This window comes from Rhagoletis pomonella, unplaced genomic scaffold (assembly GCF_013731165.1).
Source record: "Rhagoletis pomonella isolate Grant_MI unplaced genomic scaffold, Rhpom_1.0 Rhpom_scaffold_00010, whole genome shotgun sequence".
NCBI classification, from domain to species: Eukaryota; Metazoa; Arthropoda; class Insecta; order Diptera; family Tephritidae; genus Rhagoletis; species Rhagoletis pomonella.
Genome location: NW_023458564.1, coordinates 17,508,696 through 17,518,729, shown reverse-complemented (window position 1 = coordinate 17,518,729; position 10,034 = coordinate 17,508,696). Strand labels below are relative to the sequence as shown.

Genomic DNA, 10,034 nt, shown 5'->3' with positions numbered 1-10,034 from the left:
TGTAGATTCAACGGGAGCTAAGGCGTGCAGAAAGGTGCGTAGAAGCCAAGCAGTAAGGTAAGCAGAGTTAAGGCGAAACGAACGACGCTATGACTAGGAACGTATGCTCGAGGAAACATTTACAAATGAGAGGGGAAGGGGCGACAGGTTCGACATGGGGTCATATTAAAGAACTTTCAAAGAACTGCATAAGGACAGGACGAAATTAGAGCTTAGTGCTCAACCCACCTCCTGACGAAATACTTAACGGTAGTACCTGGGGATCGGTACTGGACGCTAGGAGGTTTACTTCCGGTTAAAGTCCCACAGTGACGGGCAACATGCTTCCTCCTCGTAAAAAGAATAATAATAATAAACATATTGTCACCTGAAATACAAAAGCCGTAACTAAGATTATTTTTTTTGCATAAAACGATGTAGGGGTACTTGTGATTCGATGAAATACATCTTAATCAATCAAAAAAAGAATTTTTGGTTTTTAGTAAGTTACGGCCTTTTGCATTTAAGATAATTATATGTATTTATGTATGCATGTAGTTGATTTTTTACTGTCAGCAACGTCATTTACTGTTGTTTTCGTGTATAAAATTTTGTTGTGCAGCTTTTTTACGGAGTCATTGCGGTTACTCGATTTTATTATTGCCTTTATGATGGGCAACTACACGTCACTCAGTACAATTTTTCTCGTTATCGTCGTCGTTTTCTTGTTCTTGTGCTCCTTGTTCTTTGTCATCAACGTCATTAACAAGAAGGCAACCGGCGCAAGCTCACATTTATCCAAGAAACGGTAGCAAATTGTTTGATTATCTTCCAGTTGCAGTTATTTCATGTTGATGATGCTTTCTTTATTTCATTTGGCATGTCTTTCGCCTTCATTTTCGTTTAGCTTTGGCTTCAAAACAGTTTGTTTTCATTTTCCTCTTCCTGTGTCCAGAACGCTATGGCACTACAATCTGTTCCGCTTTTTACTTTTTCTGTTATGCGCTTTTTTCAACACAAAGTACTTTTATTGTTTCTTATTGCTTTTTTGATTTACGTTTAAGGTTTTTTTATTGTTTTTTTTTTTTTTTTTGTTGAGCTACAATTCTGTCGTTTGCTTTGTGTCATTCTTCAACTGTTTATATGTACATAAATACATATGTATATTTTTTTGGCGAACTGCGCCAACGCATGCGAACAGCCCCTCGTTCCTTAAGAGGCCTCTTTACTTGTACACAGTACTCAAGCTTTGGGTTTTTTTAGTTTATCGGTTTTTTTTTTAATTTTATTCTTCTCCGTTTTGTTTTATCTTTTTCTCTCTTGAAATGTGACTTTGATTGTTGATTCAACTGCGGCATGGACGAATAGATTGCGCCTTTTTATTTGCATGTGTTTGTGTTACGGCTGAAAACGAATTTTGCCGGCAGCTGCTTTTCGTGTTATTGTGTTACTATGTTTATGTGGATGTGTTTTTTAGTTTAAATTCGCCACATTGTTTATTTTTGCATGATTAAATAAATACCTTTGTCTAATTAAAAATAGTTTTATTTTGTGGAAATTATGATATGCCTTTTTGCAGTATTTTTTATTCTCTGAAATCATGTATGAATGAACATACCTACATACATATGTGTATACTATATATCAAATAAAACACCTCCTTGAGGTAAAATTTTCGAGTGACGAAAGCTGAGCCAGAAACACAAAATTTATGGTATCAATTTCGTGCCGAGAATTATACGAATTTTTTAACTGCCTTGGAATCGTACGGAAAACCTTTTTTATTTATACGAATCGTTGCAAAAGTTCTGTTTTTTATTTTGTGTTTCTAGCAGTAGATGGAATTTCGCATTTCTTTCTTATGTTCTATTTATTAAAACAAGTTTCAAGTTTTAAAACAACAGAGCTCGTAAAGCGATCTAAGTACTCTCTCCCTCTGAGAAGTTATATTTTTTAAGAGAACTCCGAGGGCTAGCTTTATTTACATTTTCTTTACCATAACCTCCTCACATGTTTGACTCACTGATGAATTTGCATGTGGTGTATTCGTAAAGTAGTTTATTTGTGGTGATGGAATCATTTTTATTTTTATCGCTCCGAGTTTTAAAGTGATGCGAATGCGTGGTGCCAGTTATGGCGAAATGGTTAGATGTCTCATTACCAGGTACTACCGAGTGACACAAGTCGAGACTTGCATTGCCGAACTAGTTTGGAAGGGCTGGCCAATGCCTTAATTGCAGCCTGGCTGTCACTTCAGCTATGTAAACTCCTTCCCCTCTACCTATTTTCCAAGACGTTGTCGATGGCTTTGCAGATTGCAAATACCACAGCCTGGAAGAATGTGGAGTTTTTCCCAAGATAAAGGTGTAGCTTATCCCCATTAACTTCGAAAAAGACCCCAGATCATGACCCAGAGTAAGTTTGGGAGTTAACAGTGAAAATTCGACAATGTATGAGTCAGGTCTCAGTGATGGAATTGAACCGGCATTCAGCCTCAGGGAACTCATCATTATATAATCTCTTCAACAAGGGTAATGGTGGCGTACTATGCTATAGCATTGAAAAGACACAAGTGCTCAAATCTCCGACGCAGCAATTTTCGCCTCGCCCCCTCAGTGTTATAAGAATATCTGTTTATTTTTAGTCTCAAGGTGGTCTTTAAGGCTTCCCCACGTATGAAGACAGAAAGTGACGGTAAGTGCAGCAGTGCGACAGGAGCGCTACCCATTACCCAAAAAAATTAAAGTTAAATAAAGAGGATATCAAGGAAGCATTTTTGTTCTTTACTTTCGATAAATTTTCGTGGACCACCACTTACAACTCGTGGACTCCCATATTTTTTTCACGCCAACGTAGATCCCCGGGGTCCACCTGGACCACTTTGGGAATCACTGCTCTACATTCTAGAAAAAAAATTATGGAACCTTACATACGCGGTTTTGCATTTTGTTGATACGCGGTTTTGTACTTTAAACGACGATATGTATTTAAGTACACAGTGCAGTTCATATTCTTTCATGTAAGTTTATAAATATGTAGTTTGGTTAGAGGTGCGTTCTACAACTCCGCAGGACTTAGGTTCGATCCCTAGTCCGAGTAACATCTAAATTAGAAAACGTCTTTTCTAACAGTGATCGCCCATCGGAAGGCAATGACAAACCTCCGATTGTATTTTTGCCATTAAATCCATTTTCCATTCGGAGGCGGGGGTGTAACAACATCAAGACGCACACCAAAAATTGGAGGAGAAGCTCGGCCAAACACTTAGATAGTTTCGATAGTTTACGTTATGCTCCATCGCTAGTATCGTTTCGTTTTCAATGGGACTTACTTAACTTAATCTAAATTATCGTGAGAAATCGTCAATGATTACTCAACATGCCAAATTAAGCCAGAATCGAGACTAGTTTCTTCTGTATTTACTTTTTCAGCTGTTTCTCAGTTGGCCGCCTAAAAAGCGAAATCAACTAAATGCATGCAAAAAAATCTTTGCGTTTATTTATTTTTAAGAAATTCAGAAAACTAAAATCTGGCAAGCCTGATTCTTTCACCGCTCTCAATTTTCTTAAGAACGTAGCTTAAGAATCTAAACTCTACAGGTTCTTAAGTTTCTTACGGTAAGTTAAGTTTTAACTAATCGCCAAAACAATTTCTCATACAACTGGTTGGCCAAAATACTATTAAGTTAGGTTACGAAAACCATGCCTAGAAGACTAACTGGGCTTTTAGCAAAAAAAAAAAATTTCAGGCCCAAAATATGGTTTTTGGTTACAGTTTTTCCGTTTTGTAGCCTGTTTTGATCCTTTCCAGAAAAATCTCAATGTATTATATCGGTGCAATGCGGAATAAAGGCATTGCTTATAGCCCATTTCCAACAAACGCGTAACTGCAGTTGGGAGCTCAGATAAGTTACAATAATTTTAACGAAGTTGATCGGCAAGATAAATTTCTTAATTTTTGCTTTTTCCTTCCGTTTGCTTTTACTTAATATGAGCAATTACCCCCTTCGCTAATCTGCTTTTTCCAATAGGCATAAATTGCAGGTAAGACTTGGCCGAAATTAACTATTACTTAGAGAGTTTCCTGCCGTGAAGGCTTGTGTGTAAAGTCGCTCATAAGTATTTCTAATGATGTTTTCTTTTCTCGAAAAAAATGTCACCTTCTAATATGGCAACATTATTAGAGTGCAACATTTTAAAGAAAGAGCACGCAATATGCATGTGCAGATGCTTAGAAAAGAACACGAAAACTTGAAAGCCCTGGCGCAGGGCAGAATAAATGTAACATTATTTCGAGAAAAGAAAACGCTATAAGTATGTAGTAAAGCTTTGAGTTATATCCGGATTGTTTGACTAATCGCATATTCAAATCTAAAAATTAACAATAAAACAAAAGTTGTATGTGTATTAATGAAATGTTCTGTTATTTATTTTGTAACCCCATGGATTCAGTATATTTGATAACAATTTAACGAATCGGTTCCAGTGCTGTTTACAATGCCTGGATATTAATCGATTATCCGGATAACAAAATGAACGAGTATTAACCGGAAATCCGCATTATATACATAGATATACCTGAATATCCGAACAGATATTCGGATATCCGAATATACGAGTAGTCTCAGCTCTAATATGTAAATATCAGTTTTTGGTTTTTCTCTTAAAACATAAAGGCGCCTATTCCGGTTGTCGATTTTGGGTAAACTTCTCGAATTCACTTTGACTACAGCTAAACCAAAATCTTACGATTGCGACTTAAAATCGAATTGAGAAAATTTGTGAAAACCAAAACATTCTCGATAACCAAAAATTTGGTATCTCCTTAGAATTGTACGAGTACGAATAATGGCGCCAATAAATGTCGTCGTGTATTGATGACCGAAATTTGCAACGTCATTATTTAGGTCACTTCTGCATAAGATAGAAATGTATTCTGTGAAGATAGAAATCTATGCGTTTTGCATGTTTTCCAATTTGCCAATGCCACACTAGTCACAATAACAATATACACCTAGGAATGTTTTAACTATGTATGTACGTATTTTTCATATACATATATATATTTCAGTTGATTCACAAAATATCTGAACAAACCTGTATTTATCCATTTACTGGCAGCGTTGTACAATTATCATTATCCAGCGCCATACAATTTATGTATAAAGAATTTTTGTCGGAAATGTGTTGGAACTTTTTTATTAAATAACCGAACAAAACTTTCAACATAAACGAAGGGGAGGGGGAGACTTAACCCTTTCTTTATTATTTTAAACACTCTTTGATTTTTTTTTTCGATTTTAAAATATTTTTAAACTGTACTATGTATACATTCAAATAAAATACAAAACTTTGGCAGTTTTTGCTGCTTTGCACTTTTGATTTCGACGTGTTATCCTTCGATTATTTATTTGCTCGCGCGTTATTTTACACAAACGACGTTCACTTTCAGTTTTTGTTTTTGAATTTCCCCAAAACTCAAAATAAAATGCACTTCCACAAAATTTTCACAAATTTTTAGTTTTATATGTATTTCTTCTTCATTTCCAATATTTTTTGTTTGATTTTGCCTTTTTTCGTTTTAGTGAGTAACACTGCACAAAATTTTCGGCATAAAACATTCAACACAAAAACGCACCCACAACTGTTAAATGAATTTATTTATTATTTGTTTTAGCACTTTAGATTTATTTGTATTTTTTGTTTTATAAAAATAGTAGATGAGCAAATTATTTGTTTTCGTTTGTGTGTGTGTGTGCGAGAGAGAGTGAGGAGAATGAACGGCGGCATTTGTTGTTAAAAAATTCAAATTCAAAAAACGACGGGCCGCTTCGTTTGTACGGTGCAAAAGTGTGTGAAAAACAACTTTTCACCCCTTCGAAGGATACACTACAACTGTTCGCAGCGAACGGCTCCACGCCAAAATCAACCCCTGTTCCAAGTGCCACACCGTGTCGACTACGATGAAACATCCCACAACCACATACACACATAGGCAACCTGAGGACGACGAAAACAGCCGCAACATGTTGCATGTTGCACGCTGCGCAGTGTTGCCCTCGTTCCTCATTCGTTGCTTCCCTTGTTGCATCGATATGTTTCCATTTCGAAGATATAACAACAACAACAAGATATACCAAGCCATATATGTACAATTATCTGTGCACAATTGAGTGCATCTACGGACGTTTGTTTTATGTTCTCACTTTTCTTTGCAAATGTCATCTATTTACATACTTACATACATATGTAGATACATATGTATGTATGTATGTATCCCACTGTGCTAAGACGGACTTGTTCCCTTCGTTGCATCCCTACCGTGCAACATGTTGCTGCGTATTGGTGGGTTCTGAAACATTAGAAACGTTGATTTGATTACATACTTTTGCAATTCCGTTCCACTTTTGCGAGTGGATGGGTTTGTGATGATGTGTGTTGTATGTAGTACGCTGGAGTTTATTACGTTTTTGTTGAGCATTTGTTCTTGTTCTAGTTTTAACAGCAATACTTGCCGTGTATGTAGACTCGGTGCACAGTAGGTTTTTTCAGATTAGCTGAGATGTTTATTATTTACTTGATCTATTTTATGTATCTGTGGACTTTTCACGAAACAGCCTCTTTGCTTTCTGTAGGTGGGAATTTAGAGTAAATTATAAGGAACTTCCATTTAACGAGTAATTTTTAAAGCAAAAAACGTTTAGTTTTCAATTCTCGTAAAAAAATTTTAGATTATCGTTAATCTCTTCATGATCCAGTGATCGGATTTAAACCAAATTAGAATGGGACCACATGTGAGGTACCACCTTTCTTATTAAATAAGAGAATAATAGAAATCGGTTAACTTTGACCAAAGTTATGCGGTGCCATAAATAAACAAAAAATATATTTCGACGAAGTCAGTTAAAAATTTGGCATTCTTATTTAACTTTCATTAAGATAGCAACTTGACCTACTCCCATTAATAGCTGAACATAAAAATACCATTCGAGAACTCAATAAATTACTGCTTTGAACCGAAAATGACCTAACTCGAGAGAAGTTGTTTTGTCAAAAGTTAAAAGATATGTCTCAAAAAGAGTGCTGTCCCTACAAAGATTTAGGATAGAGAACGATTAGAAAACGAATCGAATTCTAATGTGTTTCTCTAAGGTAGTATTTTAGAACACGATTAGAGAAACTCTCATTAAAAAGGGGACTTACTTCTCAATATCGAGAAAGAGGTTAAATTATTTAATCGTACTTCAACTTTGAATTCTAATTGGTTTCTAATATCCAGCGTGTTTATAATCATACTCAACTCGAATTCTTACATAGTGGTTTAACCAGATTTTTGATTCGAGAACAACATTAAAATTCTAATGTAAAATCAAAATATTTATCTAACGTAAGATACTGTGTTTGCGGGGTGTATAGTCTGCCTTCTCGAATTCCGATAGAGAAGCGGATCATTATGCCCTGATGATGAACGAGGGGCAAAAGCGTGGCACTTTCCAACGAGGAAATCTTTTCTTGTTGTGTTGTTTATTTCTCTTAATGTAGATTTCTCTAGTCTGTAATATTTCTAAATCATAGACTCAATAAACAAACACAAAATTTTGTCGAGCAAAAATAGAACTACTCAAAAACGCGAATATGTGATAGATTTCAAACCTTGTGTGATAGATGCTCAAAAAAGTTGTAGATTTATCACAATGTGGTAGAAGTCCGATCACTGGTAGTTTGTCCATTGCAAGCTGCAAAACTAACCACTGTTATTTTATCATCTCTCCAATTTTTTTATATACATATATGTATGTACGTAAGTATAAATATGTATGTACGTTATTATCAGTGTTGCCGCGAATCTTTTTAGTGGTAGCCAAATTCCTTAAAAAAAGTGGCTAAAAAAGAGCTAAAAAAAGTCGTTGTAGCTAAAGGTGCTAGCTAAAATTGTTTACTTATATACACATATATAAGTATACACGCAAACGTTTTCAACAAAGAGCGTTAATCTATAAGAAGAAACAACAGGTTATAACTGTAGCGAGTGTGAACATCTGGAGCGTGCCTTCTCTTTTCATCCAGTCTAAAAACATATTTGAGCATGCTCCTCGAGTTCACACTCGCTATAATAATAACCTGTTGTGTCTTCATATATATTTACTTCCTATGTTTTCAATAAGTAATGGTATAGAAAAACAATGAACTCTGGGGAAAAAAGCTAATATTTTATCCAACCACCTTTTTGTATAATAGGGGGAATATAGGTACGACACCAGCTTGCTGGCTCCATCAAGTGATTGTACCATCAGACTCGAACATATAACTTACCAGTATGCTGGTACAATATTTATTTCTTTACAAATGAGGTCGAGGAAAGATCGAAATGGTTAGAGCCGAAGTTTCATAATTTTTCTACCATTTTGTTAAAAATTGTTTTTTTTCAATTCTAAACTGTAATATCGTGAGCTTAATCTTCATTAAACACGGCTTTGACACATATAGTGCAAGAAATTTCCACCAAAATACTTCTTACTTAGAAAATTGAGCTAATTTCACCACTCACGACACCAGCATGCTGGTACAATCATACAATTTTAAAATAGTTATTGAAATCGCACCAGCGGCTGGTACAATCACACCACAAGAACATACACGGTCAATCGACTTGATAATATTAAAGGCCGTAAACTTATATATTTTAAACTATATTTAAATCGTTAATAGATAAGTTAACAGCCCTAACACTTTTACAGTATGTATGTATAAAAACGTAAGGAACATACAATACATATATGTAAATATATATATTAGCCTTTCTTAGTTTAAAAATTCATCTCTTACATAAATGGAAAAAAATTAATAAGAATGAAATAATGAATAAAGTATGAATAAATTCTCAAAAGGGTTAAAAAAAGGGCAATTTTAAATTTATGTGGCCAAAAAAGTATGTGTATGTGGTAGCTAAATCTAGCCATCAAAAGGGTAAAACGGCAACACTGGGTTTATGTATATATATACATATGTGCATACGCTGTTGTGCCCTGTTCCATTTTTTCTTTCTCTTTCAGCATTCATATCCCGCTTTGTTCCCATTCCAACAACGCCACTATAGCACGCATACCACCATATTTGCCGGTGGGCAATTGTTTTGGTTAAGTTGTTCGCTGCGTCATTCGTGCTATAGGAAGTTTAGCTGCTCGGTTGGAACTGCATTTACTGCTGATGCGAACATCAATGGTACATACATATATGTAAGTATATAAACACATGCTTATGTGTTTATACATGCATGTACCCTGCCAGAATATCAACTATGTATGTAAATAATTTACAAAAGATTTTTAAGAAAACTTACAACTGCCTTCAATTCTCATATAAAGATTTAGAAGTACCGTTAATTTCTTCATGATCCAATGATCGGATCTAAACCAAATTAGTATGGGACCACCCTTGATGTGTCGAAATCGGTTCACGTGATCCAAAGTTATGTACATTAAAAAAAAATATATTACGACGAAATGATAACCTCTTCCTTTTTTGAAGTCGGTTAAAAAAGTAACAAGGAGTGTCAGTCGCTGCTAACATTCGCCACCTTTTCTAGTTTTTTAAGGATCCCGAAGGTTTTTACGATTTCGTTTTAGTCGGTGTCTTCACATACGTATTCACCTTGGTATTAGTCTTCGCATTCACAAATTGAAGAGCTTGGACAACAACTACACACAAATATGTCACAGCGATTGCAATCGTAATTTTCAGCCAAATTTGAAACCTTAAAAACTTCCGTCATCTGTTTATGTTATCCTATTAATACATAATATACATGCATACAGCGGCACAGTGAATTTTTCGCAATATATGCAAAGTTTTTTATTCTAATTTATTTTCGATAATTTTTGAAAAAAATTCACTGTGCCATTACTCTTGTTCGTCACTGTACATATGTTCAGATATACACTGAAGAGCAAAAGTGGAACAATATAACGGAAAGTTAAATTTGTGGTAATGCAGGAGGTTCCGTACGCAAAAGTGGAAAACTTTTGACTGCCATTCACCTGGGAGTGGTCGGAAGCG

General features: G+C 35.2%; 1 long non-coding RNA gene across 1 annotated transcript; it reads right to left on the bottom strand.

Annotated features, from left to right (window-relative positions):
* Nucleotides 1-501: 501 nt before the first annotated feature.
* Nucleotides 502-5,877, bottom strand: LOC118746101. The gene is made up of 2 exons (XR_004993780.1): nucleotides 5,076-5,877; nucleotides 502-1,507 (listed from the first exon to the last, which is right to left on the bottom strand). It is a non-coding gene; the product is annotated as an uncharacterized LOC118746101 (long non-coding RNA).
* Nucleotides 5,878-10,034: the final 4,157 nt, after the last annotated feature.